Source organism: Leptosomus discolor, chromosome 4, assembly GCF_034619465.1.
Source record: "Leptosomus discolor isolate bLepDis1 chromosome 4, bLepDis1.hap2, whole genome shotgun sequence".
NCBI classification, from domain to species: domain Eukaryota; kingdom Metazoa; phylum Chordata; class Aves; order Leptosomiformes; family Leptosomidae; genus Leptosomus; species Leptosomus discolor.
Window position 1 is genome coordinate 23,658,729 of NC_141394.1, and position 17,551 is coordinate 23,676,279.

The window sequence follows — 17,551 nt, forward strand, 5'->3', positions numbered from 1 at the left end:
ACCTGCAGCCCGAGGAGGACCCCACGCTGGAGCAGGTGGATGCCCAAAGGAGGCTGTGACCCCATGGGAAGCCCGCGCTGGAGCACGGTCCTGGCAGGACCTGTGGACCCACAGAGAGAGGAGCCCGCACCGGAGTGGGTTTGCTGGCAGGACTTGTGACCCTGTGGGGGACCCACGCTGGAGCAGTCAGTTCCTGAAGGACTGCACCCCATGGAAGGGACCCACGCTGGAGCAGTTCATGAAGAACTGCAGCCCACGGGAAGGACTTGCATTGGAGAAGTTCTGGAAGGACTGTCTCCTGTGAGAGGGACCCCACGCTGGAGCAGGGGAAGAGTGTGAGCAGTCCTGCCCCTGAGAAGGAAGGAGCAGCAGAGACAATTTGCGATGAACTGACTGGAACCCCCATTCCCTGTCCCCCTGTGCTGCCTGGGGAAGGTGGTAGAGAAAATCAGGAGTAAAGTTGAGCCCAGGAAGAAGGGAGGGGTGGGGGGAAGGTGTTTTTAAGATTTGGTTTTCTCATTATCCTACTGATTAGATTTGTAATAAATTAAACTAATTTCCCCAAGTCAAGTCTGTTTTGCCCATGACAGTAATGGCTGAGTGATCTTCCTGTCTTTGTCTTGACCCATGAGCCTGCTGTTCTATTTTCTCTCCCATGTCCAGCTGAGGAGGGCAGTGACAGAGCGGCTTAGGTGGGCACCTGTAGTCCAGCCAGGCTTAACCCATCACAACAGGCATAACTCAAAGGAAACTGCCCCATGTAATAGAAAAAGTGTCAGTAAGGAGCTGTAAATAATTCTTGACTGCTTTTCTCACTTCAGATCAAAACCACACTTCAATGTTTGGTTGCTTCAGTCCTAAGAGATCTGAAATGCTTGCCTTGAGCTACTGCTCACCATACAAATCAGTTCAATGAAAAAGACCAAAAGTTTAGTAGAAAGACATACCATGTGCTTAGGAGCAATGACTCGAATTGTGTCATTCAAGGAGGCAAAGATTACACTACAGCCCCTCACACTTGGAAATAAGCCCTCTTCGGAAAAAAAGACCCATGGAAGTAAACACATCATAAGGAAGAGCAAAAGCGCTCTCACTGTATTGAGGTGACCAGTGTGCAGCACATCAGAGCCTTTCCAAAACATTACTGTACATTCTAGGTCACCATGTGCAGGTTCCAATGCCTCTCCCAGGGTAAAAGTGTCTGTAAACTGGTCTGGAAGACAGCCCTGATCAACTTGTAGCTGACAGATATATACATCATTATGTTATAGGACTGAACACCAGCCTATGCAAGTAAAGTGAGGCAGTATGATCCTGTGCAAGTCATTTTCACTGTCTGCTTCTTGATATTTCCAACCGCAGCAAAAACAATAATGATGATGCACACTGTAATTATGGATTTAGATAAGATAGTGAAAAAGATCAGAAGTGGATATGTACTTAAGATTAAACCACTCTCTGTGGCTTCTTCACTTCACTGACTGTCATGGAAACTCAGCCAAGGAACTTTAACTAGACACTGGACTTAAAGACACCTGGAACTTGACCACCCAAATCCAACCCTAGCAGTGTAAGAATTAGCATAATTATTAATATGCAGAATACTACTCCAAAAATTTTAATGTGAAATATCAGAATCCTCCAGAAGGTGGAGGTTTTTCCCTCGCCACTGGGTACGTTATGATAGATATTGATAGGAAAAAGGATATTTACTTCAAATACGAAGGAGGGAAAAAAGTGCCAAGACTGGAGTTGCCCATGACAGTTGCAGTCAGAAAACAAGAAATTAAAGAGGCCTATACCAACGTGAGAGCTTTTAACATGCCACTGTAAATGCTGAAGTATCACATAGATAGATTTCTTGAAGAGTCAGATAATACTATCACAAACCACCTTAATGGTGGTGCACACTCAGCTGAGAGAAACTGTGGACAAAATTTGGTTCCAATTCTTTGAATTCACAGATACTTTTTAATTATTTAAAAAAAAAAAAAACAAAACAAAAAAAAAAAACAAAATAAAGGTGAAAACAAAACTCTTAAAAAGAAGCAGCAGGAAAGTGTTACTGAGGAGGTCAGTTTTGCAGTGGCCCTCCCAGCAGGTGATGCTCAGCTGATCAAGTGCGATTCCACCAGCACAAAATCATGCCCACCAGCTCACAGTCTGGGCCAGGGACTCCAAAGCAAAACACAGTTGTCACCTCAAGCTGACGTTCACCTAAATAATAGCGTTCAGCAGCAAGAAATAAGCACAGCAGATATATTTATTTCATGAGGACTCTGTGATTTGTCTCACCCCCACCTTCTCCCTTTCCTCGGTAACTCTGGAAAAGAGCTTACCCTTCCCTTGGACTTCCCTTGATAGCAAGGGACATCTTGTTAGATCTTTCCAGCAGAAGGATATTCTCATGGACCTAAGGTTCCCCATAACAGCAAAGGCTCACCTGTTCTCGCTGGTTGTCTGGAGAAGAGCACAGCATTCAATCAAGATGAAGATTATAATGGATGCAAGGACTCCCTGAAGACTTTCCCCTCACAGCCAATTCTCTCCTTTGCTGTTTTACAAAAGTTGAAATAGTTCAGTGGGAATGTACCAAAACCAAACTTCCATTAAAGATTTTTTAACTCTAGGATGGAACTCTGGAGGGAAACTAAAGAAATAGACTTAATCTGCTCTGTGAGTACCAGCGCTTCTGTAAAACAAATATGCAGTGATTAAGGATCTCACAGGACCCAACAGCTTTGAAACTCAATCTCATCCAATATAAATACAGTCCCATGACTCACCCATCCTCTTCTCTACACCTCCTCTGATTACATTTGAATCATGCATATTAGAAAAAACATCAAGACCGTACCATTAGCTGCACTACAAGTTGCAGAAGCAGAAAATTGCATGAAATGCCTATGCCTTTTTAATAATGATGCTGTTCTCTGCTGCAGATCACCTGGCATGCACAGTTTGGCGCTCTGAAAAAATAATGCAGTCACTCCCTGATTAAATTACTCCTGGAGTGGAAAAGACATTGAGCAGCCTGCCTGTTTCAATTGGCTGCATAGTGACTGAGCTCAATGAATATGGAGATAATTGGAAATCCTAGACCAATACAGAGGAGGAGGAGTATGTGACCCACATACAGGGCACGCTGGAGTTGCCTGAAAGTAAAATCATAGTGTTATACCAAAGAAGTGAAAAATCCTTGGTATCGGGGATAGGGGTTAAAAAACAAAGCAAGATGACTTCAGTAAGACTTCAGCCAGAGGGTTCCAACAGAGATGCAAAGGCTTTTCAAAAGTTCTTTACAGGCTGTCATCCTAGGAAAGAGGTGAAGCTGAGAATTTATTAAATCCTAATTCCTAACTCTAATCTAGACCTTTGTGTCTCTCTTGCTGTTGAGGTTTAATAGGTTTACAAGATTTCTAAGCAGTGGCCAGCCAAGTTTCTTTGACTTGGATTCTGAAGCTATGACCTTTTTAATAGTTCATAGCCAAAAAGATTCTAATCAGAATATAACAAATGGACAACTACCTTAGAAAAAGCTTTACCATCAGATGAGCCTGTTTTCACCAACTCAAGCAAATGAACTGCAAAGAAAGTAAGAAAATTACAGCCCTGCACTTACTGGAAAAAACCTGTAACATACCCCCCTTAAATCTCTAAAAAACCCCTACATTTTCCTTTGACATGGCTCACTTGCCCACCTGTGCTAACCAAGAACAACCAGCACCCCAGTGTAAGAGGTGCTTCTGGTGAAGCAGAAGTGGTCTGCTTCCCACATACTCCCTGCAGCTGGAGTAGAAGGCATGTTCAGGCATCCCATATAGCTCTGGCCCTCCTGGCACACGTACCACTCCCTGGAATTGCTGGCAAACAAGGGATGTTACAGTAACCTTCTTCAGCTTCTTCTACCTGGCTGTCATAGCAAAATGCAGATCCAGAACCAAGGGGGGAAAAGGAAGTTAAAACCACATTTGGACAACTGCACACGTACGTGCACGCACACTTCTGAACTCTTCTGGCCACATTTGAAAATTAGGGCTACTGACTCACTACAATACTTTTAAGAGGTTCTGGGACGTGCTCTCAAAACACACTTTTGCATGTTCTTTACATTTGCAATGATCTAGTTTCTTAGCATTGTCAGTTCCTAAGGATTTTAGAGTGAAGCTTTATTTTCCTTTCTCTAGTGCTAAGAAATTTTCCTTTCATTCCTTTAACATTACGTAAGTGCTTTTCATTTCCTGAACAATTCTCAGAGAAAGCTAGGATATTTCTGGAAAAGATTATTAATTCATTCATAAATATATATACTTGGTTCACTTAAGCATGAGAAAACTTCACCACTGGTTTTTATCTCATAGGATCACCTTACACTGTCCTGCAAATTGGAAGGTAAGTGACATGTTCTTCAGGCTGTTTTCTATCCCTGTGGCTCAAACAGATCTCTGCATCAGTTTCTGAGGTAGTAACCACCACTTTCATAAATGCATCTAGAATATTTCTGTTTCAATTTGCTAGGATTTGAGTCAATATTCTGATGTATTATATATTCCCCTCAGATATTTTTTTTTACTTAATAGCAGTCTGATGAGAAAAAAACAGCGCAGGTAACCTGATTCACAATACACACTACTGTATATTTTGCCAATAGCTTTTTACAAGCCTTCCAAAAGTTTATTTAAAACCTCTTCCCTGAAATCAAGAGGCTTCACCTTCTCACAAATAGAATAATAAAAAACTTCCTGTAAAAGGGTGTTTCAAAACTGTTACCTCTATTTTCAGAAAATTCTAACTGAAGAGGCATGGTTTTCTTAAATACTGGCTCCACATTAAAAGTGCATACAGGAAAGGCTGTTTGCTGTGCCAGAGTAAAGCTCCTCCTTTCTAAATCAATACAACTCTTAAAGTTTCCCACTGTGAAGGATGTCAGTACCTATGTGACCATCCTACGTGTTAAGAAAACATCAGTTGCAGGATACACAAAGGCAAAGAACCCAAATACAGACATAATCTGGACTGGGCGAGGTGAACTCTAACAGCCCTATCAGGGGTCAGGTGACTGGTTACAAAAGACAAGAAATCAAAATGCACACAAGGCATCCTTCATAACTGGAAGCCCCTTTGTTCTAACAGTGAGTGATTACCATTGGTCCCCGGCACATGCAACTCCATCTAACTCTGTTATGATCACCATGGCCAGCACTTTCACGGTTATCTTCTCTGAAGTAAAATCATAGGGGAAAATGCTGAAAAAACCTCTTAAATTATATAAGGACTAAAATCCCATTTTTAAGACTGAAATGTTCTGCCTTGTAAGCCCTCCCAGATGTAGCTGAAGTACCACCTTGGCAGCAGAAATGGCAGTACAGGTGACATAATGTCTCCTTACCTTTCACCACTCACATTCCAGCAAAAAATGCGAGTGAAACACAGACCAGTGACCACCAATGCTGGTCTGAGTAACATGTGAAAGTCATTGAAGCCATCCATTTTAGTGCATGTGCCTGGGAGCCCTTTGGAAATTCAATCACTCCTGTGGTTTGAATATTGTACTCTGTAATTCTTCATCAACACAACTTTCAAAAGCAGTGATCACTTAGTAAACCACGTCCAAACCAGTTACACATGGCTCAAAGTTTTGAAAATTAAGTAATCTGATTTCTAAATATGGCTATACAATATAATCTAGTAGGCAGAGCTCTGAACTGAAACGCAGGAGGCTTAAGTCCTGCTTCCAGTGGGCCATTGGCTCACTGGAAAGACTCTGGGTGAGTCTTTTCACCATACACAAAACAGGAACAATGAGAGAATTCCCTTAAAATCTGAGCAATATTACAAACAGATGAATAATAGGGATATGTGGCTGCAGGCTTTTGGCTTTGAGAATCTTGATCCAGTTTCTCATCCTGGAGAGGAAGAGAGGATTATTCAATTTAAGAACTGTCAACTATTTATAGCCTTAGCTATAAAAAAACCCCAGTTTTGCAGAAACAGCAAGCCAGAAACTTATTGCTGCCTCAACCCTCTCCAGTAGAAACAATTCCCAAGGGTATCTGCACATTGTTCCAAGGTTGCTGGTGTGCATATTGTTCCGTGTCTTCATGTCAGGACTGCTTTCAGTCACACAATGGAGAGGAAAAAGGAAAAAAATATTTTCCCCCCAGGATTTCACTTCACTAGTGTTTTTATCCCTGTTCTGTTATCCTTTTATTTCTGGAGGATGATGCCCATGTGCAAGTGCCTGGTTTATGTTTCTCTGTTATCAAGGCCATGCAACATGAAGACAATGGCTATTCATGTAAATGGAGGTGTAGCCCTCTTAGTCATAGGCACAGACTTGGAAATGAAAGCTATCATCACCTCTTCTATTCCATATTGAAGATGAAAACTTCCTGCAAAGTTTTTCATATTGTTTCCCCTCATCATCTTTGCTAGGTTTTGCCCATAGCTATCACTAGGAAAAATTAACTTAGTTGGATGTTCTTGTTACTTCATGCAATCCAGTTGTCCCTACTATGCTCATCCCACCTCTGCAAGCCCCTTCTCTTGAGCTGGAGGCACGCCACCAATTAAACTGGCAGAATGGCTGTATGGCTTCAATGGGGCAGCAGAACTGCAACTTCTTAGAATTTAGGGCAGACTGAGTTCTGTGTTCAGCTCTGGGGCCCCCAGCGTAAGAAGGACATGGACCTGTTGGACCGGGTCCAGAGGAGGGCCACGAAGATGATCAGGGGGCTGGAACACCTCCCCTGTGAGGACAGGCTGAGAGATTGGGGTTGTTCAGCCTGGAGAAGAGGAGGCTTCAGGGAGACCTTATAGGGACCTTCCAGTACTTAAAGGGGGCCTGCAGGAAAGGTGGGGAGGGACTCAACCAGGGAGGGTAGTGATAGGACAAGGGATAACAGTTCCAAACTGAAAGAGGGGAAATTTAGATTAGATATTAGGCAGAAATTCTTTACTGTGACGGTGGTGAGACACTGGAGCAGGATGCCAAGAGAAGCTGTGGCTGCCCCCTCCCTGGCAGTGTTCAAGGCCAGGCTGGATGGGGCTTTGAGCAACCTTGTCTAGTGGGAGGTTTCCCTGCCCATGGAGGGGGTTAGAACCGGGTGATCTTTGAGGTCCCTTCCAACCCAACCCATTCTATGATTCTGTGAAGATCCCAACAATGTTTAATCATAATGTACTCTTAAAACACTCCCACTGGCTTTAATGGTGCTTGGCATAGAACAGAGTTAGCATATTGCAGTTTACCCTAAAAACCATAGACTTGTCGATGATGAACCAGAAAAAATAATCCAGAACTGTAACTATTCTAAAACTGAGGAGCTAAGCTTGTGCCTTTAAAAAGAAAAAAAAAAAAAAAGCTATTGCTTTCCGTATAAGGAAAAGTACTAATTTTACAGTACTGAATATTACATTTCTTCCATAGGTTCTAGTAAAGGCAAGAAGCTACATGGTCTGGGTTACCTTTGACAGTCTACAGAGGAGATGTAAATTATCCGCAGTCCTCTCCTTCAACCCACGTAGTCAGAAGTGCCGACCCTTCAAAGCATGGACTCAAAATTAGTACTTCTGCTAAAAAAGCAAAAGAAACCTGCAAAGTCTCTATAGCCTCATAATTGATTTCTCTGATGCCTTCCAGTCACTAGAAACTTAACAGGCATCCATACAAAGAACATCACAATTAAGAATTCCAAACTCAGTGCCTGGAAGATCAGGCTGCCATGTCTGTTTCCTAATGAAGGTGTGAAACACCAAGACAGGTTTTCTGTACCCCTAAGCAGTTACTACTTATAGCTATAGCCTCAATGAGTAGTTAATGAACCAAAACAAGTGGAAACCTGCTATCAAGGCCCTAACTTTTGATGTTTTGCTGCAGCTGAGGTAGAACACAAGGAATAAAGTTCTTTCAGCTTGATCAACAGTCTCGTGGCATTTCCTAAAGCAGCTGGTCAAGATCCCTGGAGGCTGTGGGAGACTTTCAGTGTGTGGTATTTTTACCCAAATCTTTATTCTTGAGCCTAAATGCAATCAAGTCACAATGAAAGAGTCCCACTTGATTGCATGAATAAGCAAAACCACCGGGGTTCACTCAAGCCCTCCAGCAGCATGGCATTCTGCCCACGGCCTCTCTTCAGACCAAGACATGACTTCAGACATGGCTCCTTATTAGTACCATTATAACAGTGCTGAGAGGCCCTCTCAGAGGCTGCAGCCCCACAGTCTAAAACGCACACTTGATGAGACAATCTGGGTGAAATGTTTGCACCTTAAAGAGTTAGAAGGAAAGCAATTTGCCAAGTGCACCACAGATCCATTTCTCTCCAGCCCTTGGTCCTTAAACTCTTCAGTCCATGCCCCCCAAGTCTTCTGTCACATACTTCAGTGGGCCCATCCTTAAACAGAATCTTCTATCTTCTGTCAACCAACCTTCTGTCTCAGTGTCAGGAAAAAGCCAGTCAGAGCTCTGAACAGTGTTGAGTATGTTAATATACTCATTCGTAGAGAATACAGCTCACCATGAACATGTTGTTTTTCTGACAACTAAGTCCCAAAGGGAGGTGAAGATATTTGCTCCCTTTTTGACTAACCAGCCAAGTATAAGAAGGTAATGCATACAATAATAAAGTTATCTTTTGGTCTCTAATAACGAAATAATTAAGAATAATGATGACACCTTGTCCGGATAGACACATACAAAATGGGTTTGGGCACGAATGACTAACACCGCACTATCTGAAAAATTTTGTAGAAAAGATTGAATAAGAAATGAGACGTTCCTCAAGAATCGGAAAACGGCCTGAGGTATGCTCCCAAAGACGTGCTGTGATGGAGGCTTGCAAACAGGCTTTTTCCAATAGATGTGACCTGAAAGGAAGCTGTGTGTGAACCAGAAAACCTTGTCAGAAGAGGACCAAATCAGTAGGATGGGGTAAAAACTTTTCTAATATAAGCTAGGTATAAATAGATCAAGCATTCATGCCTCTTATTTTTTGTCTGTATCTTGCATAAGTGTTTCTAAGTGCATTGCCTATTTTAACTGTTACAAATAAAAGTTCTTACTGCATTTCCTCTTAGCCTGGCTTGAATTGTGCATGATTTAGACTAACTATACAACTGCTAGACTTTCCTTACTAAGGGCATGGCAATCCATATACCAGGTTAATAAAACAAGCGCCCAGTTAAACTGACCCGCTCAGGGCATGCAAGGAGAAATACAGCAAGCCACAAGCTCTGCCACATTGGCTAGGTAGAAAGCTGGCACCACAAACGTCAGAATAAATATCTGCCAGTAACTGTTGGTAAGCAAGAAGGATGGAATCCAGTAAGGTATTGCAGCACATGCTTCAACTCCAGAGATTCCAAAGAACACACCAAGGCACCCACATCATTTATCTTTCTTCCCCATTCATGCTTTCTGGCAAAGTAATGTCAGGAGAAATGTCAGCACATCACGGTGTGTTACTCACGAGATTCCCTTTGAGAAGCAGGACTGACTACCTCACAAACTAGAGATCAGAAGGGAAGGAATGCAGCCCGATACACATTCTGCCACTGACGGTGGATCAGAGATGGTATCTAATTTGTTGAGAAAAGAGTTCAGAAAACATGTTATATAAAGACTGCATTAGTTTATCATCCTGCTCTAATGTTAAGGTCTTTAAGGCACATTCAACTTGAGATAACTTCAACAGTAGGGAATAAGCTTTTTTTTTTTGGCAGTAGAAAACAGCTTGCAGACATAAGTTGTGTATTTGCACCGTGACAGGATATGGATTTATAACTCCCAAAAATACATGACAGAAAATGCTAAGAAGATCTGGTGTGATGTTGATTAAGGAAAGTTAAGCCTCGTTGGGTTTTTAAAACCACTTTTGAAAGAATTTATTAATTTGAGTATTATAAATGCTTATAGTAAATATTTTTTGCTCTATAAGATTAAAAATAGTTCACTGCAGCTTTGTAACTCTACCCTGTGTCATTCCCTACCCCATCCCAAGTGAAAAGCCTCTTGACCAACCACTAAAAGACAGATCTCTTGAATGCAGCCAACACTATTTGGAATTCAGACAGTGAAGAGTTCAGAGATGTGAGGAGCCAAACAAGATAGACTTAGAACGTTTTTCTAAATTAAAAATTTATCTGGACCTGCGGTACAACATGTCAGCATTAAAACATGCTTCTGCTTCTAAGACGTGCCACAAAGACTCAGAGCGATTGATTTAAATAACAATAAAATTATAGAAAGCATGTGTCGAAATCTTGAATTATAAATACTGTAACCTTGCTACAGAAAAGGGTAAAAGAAAAATTAATCTCCCTTCAATGGCATATTTCTTGAAAAGAAGTATAAACAAGAAGTAGTATTTTCTGTTTCCCCAGGCACTAATCGTAACTCACCAACAGTGGTATCCCATACAAATTCCATTTTCAATGCAGCTGCATATGGCCAGTGTTGCAGTGACACCTTTCAGCTGTACTGATCCTCATAAAGAATGATTCAACTTTTTAAAGCCATATACTTCCCGTAACAGGCAACATTAAGTGGAGAAGGAAATAGTCTGATATGAATCATTATTTTTCTATTTTATTTTGGAGGGCTGTTAAAAAAAGAATACACCAAAAATGCACTGTATATGTTCGAAAACAATTCTACTCAAGTTAAACATTACCATAGAAGTCGTCATCTTACAAGGAAAGTGATTCACAGTGGAAACAATTTGTAACTCAGTTTCACAAAGTTTGCATAAGAATTGCCTATCCAGGGCAAGAAACCCACTCACACACCTAATGTGATAATAGTAAAGGAGAAAACCAAAGCAATTATAAAACTGATCTAGGGTACACAAGCTAATAGAAACGTGCAGATATGTAGTAGATATTGTTGAAATCAAAATACAGGATTTTTAAGTGTCACATAGACAAGGAACAGCTTTCTGATAAATATATTCATATTTTATCAACAAGAAAAACAAATGGCAACAGGATAATCTTAGTAACTATACATGAAAGAAATACTGCATCTATTTCATATTTTAATTTCAGAGATAGGGAAAGAAGATATTGTCTTACCTCAAATATAGCTTGAAGAGAGACATTAACAACATGTCTACATCCTTTCTTAGTTCCCTTGATAGCAATCTAACAAGAAACACAAAATAGCAAATAACTACCTTCCCTGCAGACAGCGTCTGCCCAGGAGTAACATGCTTCCCATTAAACTGTGCTGAAAAGAAATGAAAAAAAAAAGTAACTCAAATAGACAATCCTTGTAAAATAAAAAGACAAGAACTTTATACTTTAAATTCACAGGAAGGTTTATTGCATTTTGAGGGAGTAGAGACATTAAGGAATTAAATAATAGAGACATAACTGTGATGTCACCTCAATTCCCAATAAAATATTAATTCGGTACATTTGTCTACAAAAGAAAGATGGTAAATACATCTGTGCAGAACTCAGCCAACGAAGACCTGAAAAGATTCCTATTCCAGTAGTAGGCACACAGGGGCTCACATGATACAACCTTGTTAACTCGCTTTTTCCTCCCAAACTAGTGCTTGCTAAAGCTACACTCAAATGTTAAATGCTTTGGTCAAGAGTTCATCCACTGACCTGCAATGAAAGCCTTGTGTTCAGCTCCAACATTTTCTAAAAGCAAAAAAGAAAAAAACGGTTTCACAGAATGAACTGTTAAAAAAGAAAATCCTCACATAAGCTTTCCCCGAGGGGGAAGAAATATCCACAAGCCTTAAATTGGCCAGGCGGATTTAAGAGGAAGCAAAAAAAAAAAAAGGCAGCTCTTTCTGTTGCGTCAAAGAGCCCACTGTGCAATAGGAACAGTGAACAGAGTTGTTAAACTGGCAAGCTTTTGCTGAAGACAGCTTTTCAATATGCTCTCAGCATCGTCTCCCAGGGCTGGCTGGAGACAGTCCCACTCCTCTCATATGAGCTATGCTCTTTCAAGAGGCCACCGCTCTGACGGACAGCTTCTATAAACACGCTGCTCAACTGGTTTGGCTGCACCTCACGGGGGTGATCACACGCACACACACACGTACCTGCGCTCGCGGGTCAGAACCGCACGCTCCTGGGGGGAAGTGCAGGCATATTCAAACTGGTGATCCCTGCCTCGGCTGCAGAGCAGGATGCTCTTGGTGACCGCCTGCCCGCTAAAACGCTGCTTTCTGCTTACACCATTCAGTATGCTGTTGGAAAGCAATTCTGAGAGGCGCAGTCCTTACAGGGGAAACCTCCAGTGCAATTCCATTGGGATGTTGTAGTCCAAGCAGCGCTCACTGGTTAAAGGAAATCAGTAGTCACATGCTGCTGACCAGCTTTGTGTTTAGGGCAGAGAGCTTGGATAGCCACCAGAGACTGTAGCTATGAGGGATGCGTTAGCTGTCCCTCCTGGGAACGACCGCTACGTGACTGAAGACATCTTCCGAGGCTGAAGCAGTGCAGCTACTGTGAACAGAGCAAGGAAACTGAGCGACCTGCTTAAACATGGATAAAGCCACGTTCATCACCACAGGCAGGGAATTACTACACAGATCTCTGCAGCTGAGGAGACCACCCTGCACCCCTTTTACGAGCCACGGAGACCCAGGCAAAGGCATTCAGAGCACATTTCAACCTACTCCAGTCTGTCTCTGGTCAGCTGAACTGCATTCTGGGCTTCGCTGCCTACAAAGGGAACCCACGATGGCTTTCTCAAAAGAAGGTTGCAGACAGACACCAATATCATTTAAGCTGAGTGCCACTCCAAGTGACGAGGCAATGCACACCTGCGAGATGGGCGCAGAAAGAGCCTGCAAGGAAGAAGAATGGGATTGGTAAGAGACAGGAATGAAAAAGGGGAAATATAAACCATGGAACGCACTTTTAGATGTGACCGCAGGACTAAGAGTGGGGACAAACATATGCAGCTGGTTAATTTAGGATTTCTTTTCTATTTCTACATCTTTCAGAGTTGCCACAGGGACATTATGAGCCTGAATACGTGGGAAGGCAGCAGGAGGAAAGGAAGTACATCCAGGAGATAAATCCTCCCTAACTATGCTCTTTCTCTACTAAGAAAACTTCTAGAGGGAAAAATTATTTCTTTAACTGCTTCTCTTCAAATCCTTCCAGGTGAAAATGAATTTCTGTCCTAAAAAGTGTTTTCATAAATAAGTTTCTGGATAAAGTACACCCAGTTTACAAGGGAAATACAGCATTTTCTAAGCTTTTAGCCCTGTAAACTGAATGCAAAGTCCTAGTTGTGCACCAAGCAGTGTGCTGCTCTATTATGCTCTCACCACACCAGACAACTCACTGTGTTTAAGCTCCAGCTGTAGTGAAACTGGAGTCCTATGAGCGTAGCTTTGGCCATATGAGAGTATTGTGATTAATAATTCTGTACCCGCTGTGTGGAAGATAATTACAATCTGGTTCAGTTTCCCAGATGTAAAAGCTAGGCAAGTATTTTAACACATCTCCTAATAATAGTACCCACTCCTAAGACTACCTAAATGTTTCCCCCATAAACACTGACTCCCCACTGTTCATCACTGCCTGATGAAGGAAACCGATCACATTTGCTCTTTGCTTGAAATAGATTTCTGGTTCATCTTAGGACCATAAAAGAACAGTTATTTGCACTTTGAGCAGGTGGCTGGACCAGATGATCTCCTTTCAAGCTAAATTATTTTATGATTCTGTGAAAACGAGGTCGATTATTAAAAGCTGCCTTAGGCTATTACAGAAATGCAGTAGATTGTGGCCAACTCTAAGTGTTTTGAAGCCAGAATTTGGATTCAGCTGTGAAGACTACGGACAACCCCAGCGTCAAAGACCTCCACCCCGTTGTTTCATAAGAAGCTACCAGATCTGCTGAAACATGCACATTTGTATTGACACTGCCACCTGTGAGGTCATTAACAGATACCGCTCTATGGAGAGGGCTGTGTCAGATCCCACACATCCCATGCTGCTCCACACCGGGAATCCCAGTCTCCTTTTGTTTTTCCTTCTGGTACAATCTACCAACCTTCAAACCCAGATGCCCAATCTTCTGTCCTTCAGCTCCAAGGGACAAACAAGACACTTGGTCTCAGACTCAAATTCTCAGTGACTGGCAGCCCACAACTCACCTCAGCTGTAGCAATTGTTCTGCAGAAAGCCCAACAACACAGAATTTGTAAAAAAAGATCCACAAAACAACAAAACCTGCCGCACAATCACTAGTTTTTGTGTAGACCACACCTCACTGCTAGTGCAACGTAACTCTCTTCTCCATGGCCTCACTCATAAGATACCAAGGAGATTTATGATCTCCAGAGGTCCCTTCCAACCCCTACCATTCTGTGATTCTGTGATTTACCCTTTTCAGATCTTTTCGGTATCTATGCAAAGCTTTAGAAAAGAGAGTTGCTTCCTTGTTACCCGTACCAGACAGCCTCTCCTGGTCCCCAGGCCCACCGAATGGCTAGCAAGCCAGGCTCTCAGCATGCAGCACAGCAGTTACCCCAGCCTTTGCACCTCCACATCATAGACCGCTTTATCCCATACCAGAAACCCGACTGACCTGCCCCTAGCGCTTGTTGTTAATGCACCAGTCCTGTCTAAGCGAAAACAGCCTCTGTGACCAAGTCGGGAAAGTCAACACAGAATGGAAGCTGTCTGCTAGGATTATACGGATCCAGAAATTTAGAAGGTGGACAATGACATTCAAAGCCCTCTGTCGCTGTTCAGTGCCAACCTAATGCCTTCCGAACTCTCTCTGTATCGGCTGGAGTCACAGCTGCCCCAGTGGAGCCCCTCAGCTGTGGCACAGAAACAATTTGGTGTGCTACAGCCCAAGGTCTGCAACACCGCCTCTGCGTGCACCACGTACCTCTGCCCCTATGCTGCACCAACTGTACCGCCTGAACCCACTGCACGTGTTATCTCTGTTACTCAGAGGCCCTCCTCAAGAAACAGGACAGCCCTCCCAGTGAAAAATCAACCTTTGCATGCAGCATCAGATGACTAAACTGCCTCGAGGTCAACGCTGCCTATTTCCTGCTACAGAACGTTACAAAGCCTCTTCCTGAAAAACAAGGCTCATGTAGGCATTTCAGCTGGGTCCTGAGTTCCTGCAGGAAGGAGGCTGTGTGCATTTCTAGTTGGCTGGCTAAAACGTTGAGACCTTCAGCGTGCCCTGTGGAAATCAAAACAGCACGATCTGTGCAAACACTCGGGAAAGCCACTTTAGTGGAGAGGAAGCTTCAGACCCCAACATAACCGGCCCCACCATCACCTACAAGCTTGGCTCCTGGGACAGGAGACGAGGATGCAGTGCCATCAGCGGTTCAGGTTTAGGAACAGCTTTAAACAGAGCACATTGACCTGCTCGGCTAAAATCTGTAGTTTATGTTCCCAGTACCTTCAAATACTACTCCTGTCTCACCTGATAGAGACTCAGTACTCATATTCTCAAAACCCACAGTGCCCCCCTTCCTCCTATCCACAAATAAAAGCGGTGTTTCCCACGCTCTCACTGACATCACTTGCCCCAATCCCCTGCAGTTCTGCCGATCCTGCTACCTGTCCTGTATCTATGAGATTATCACAGTGCAGTTTTACTTCCTAAGTCGGGGGGTCAGGCACCCTTAATGTAAATCCTCTGTTAGGTCTGTCAGCAAACTCTTCCAAGCCTGAACACTCCCCAGGTGCCTCCCACCTTCATGTATGTCCCCTTCAGACTTCTTGCCTGGTGTTAAGTTACACTGTTTGTATGATGAAAAACTTGGACTCTCATCTCCTTCTTGTCTAGAGGTGCTGAGTAGACTGGCAAACAGGTGTAGCTCTAGGAATAAATGCAGAGGCAAGGATTCGACAGACCTCTGCAAGAGGCATCAGAGTACTTTATTTGAAAAAAACATTATCCACAGCTCTAAATGAAATAAAAAACCTGAAATGCCCAGCTAACACACAGTCACCCAAAAAAAAAAAAAGGAGAAGAAAAAAAAAAAAGGGGGTGTTCCTAGTGCACTGGAGGTACTCCCCTTTGCCTAGTGGGTTAAATACAGCTACATCTTGCTTCCAGGACACCTTGTGAAACTGGTTCAAAACCTCTAGCTGGTGTCTTCGGGGTGATTCTGCACCAGAAATTTTGCAGAAGACTCCCCATGCATCCATTCCTCTTCAAAAGCAACTTCTGATAACCCACTGTCATCCATTTCACTCTTGTAGCATCCTGCTCCTGGCCTCACAAGCAGCACATGCAGAGCAACAATCAGCCCACCAGTCCTTACTGGGCAGTTTCTGAAGTGACAGAATACACAACCCTGTTACCGTGTTCAGCCCCACAGTGCAAAACTCTTAAACTTTTTCTTAAACTCAAATTTGGATGTACGCATTTAGGGACGAGCTCCAGACAGACCTACACACCAGCCTGCGATTTACATTGCTGCATTTGCAGGGGATTACAGAGCTGTGAAGTAATTTCTAAAGACCTCTGCCATCCTATAGCGGTTTGTAGATTTGATAGCAGGAGCAGGAGAGGGAGAAGCGGAGGCATCTGTTTTACAAGGGACAGCTGAATTTCTGCTGTGGCTTTATCACCTCTCTGAACAGCAAGTTAATCACGTACTTTGTGCTCCTTCAAATTGCAACTGAGCAGTGCCTGGTGCGAGCCCTGAGAAAGGGGGCAATGAAGAGGATCCTGTTGCAGCCAGCACGCACTGCTGGCTATTGATAGAAAGGGTCAGCCGCTACCAACGAGGAACTTGCGCAATAGTTGTTATTGCCATCATTTGTCATGGATCCCTAATTAGGATTCGGTAGTACAGGAGAAGGAAATCAAAACAGGGCATGGAATTATAACAGTTCAAAGCCAGTCTGGACAGCCCCCTCCCTCAGAAGGCAGAGCCTTTGAAAGCATAACTCTTGCTGAAGTCTGCCAACTTCCACACAGCATCTCTGCCCCAAGGATGGTCCAACATTGCGGCCACAGAGTGAAATCAAAGTAAGAGTCCCACCAACAGAGTGTGGGAAGTTCCTCACATAACACTGCTGGTGGTTTTGGAATAGTATGAATTGACAATAGTATGGAGGGGCTGAGAAGCCAAGTTCCCAGCCCTCACAAGGACTCTACAGCTGAAAATCTGTGGCAGCTTAGCGCCATGAGAACACACTTCCACCTGCACCAGAACAAAGACAGGCATCTGTGGGCCTTGTGAAATAACTGAGAAAGAACAAGGCAAAAAAATACTACAGTCACCTCAGCAGGAAAATAGGACCTTGCCCCTTACCTATGAGAGTTTATTAAAATTATTTTCTAATCCAATTATTACACTAACTCCTAGATGTGGAGATTCACGGATCTGATCTGTGGAAGTTCCCAAGTGCAAAGTCGATACGGTCTGTTGCTAAATCAGAAAGGAATAGCCTACTCGAAAGGAGTGAACAAAGTGACATGGAAAAAAGCAGAGAAATTTACATTTTAGGTAAGTAACAGAAAGAAAAAGAGACAAGCTTGTAATCAAGCATCTTAACACTGAAAACTAATGATAACTAGCAAATC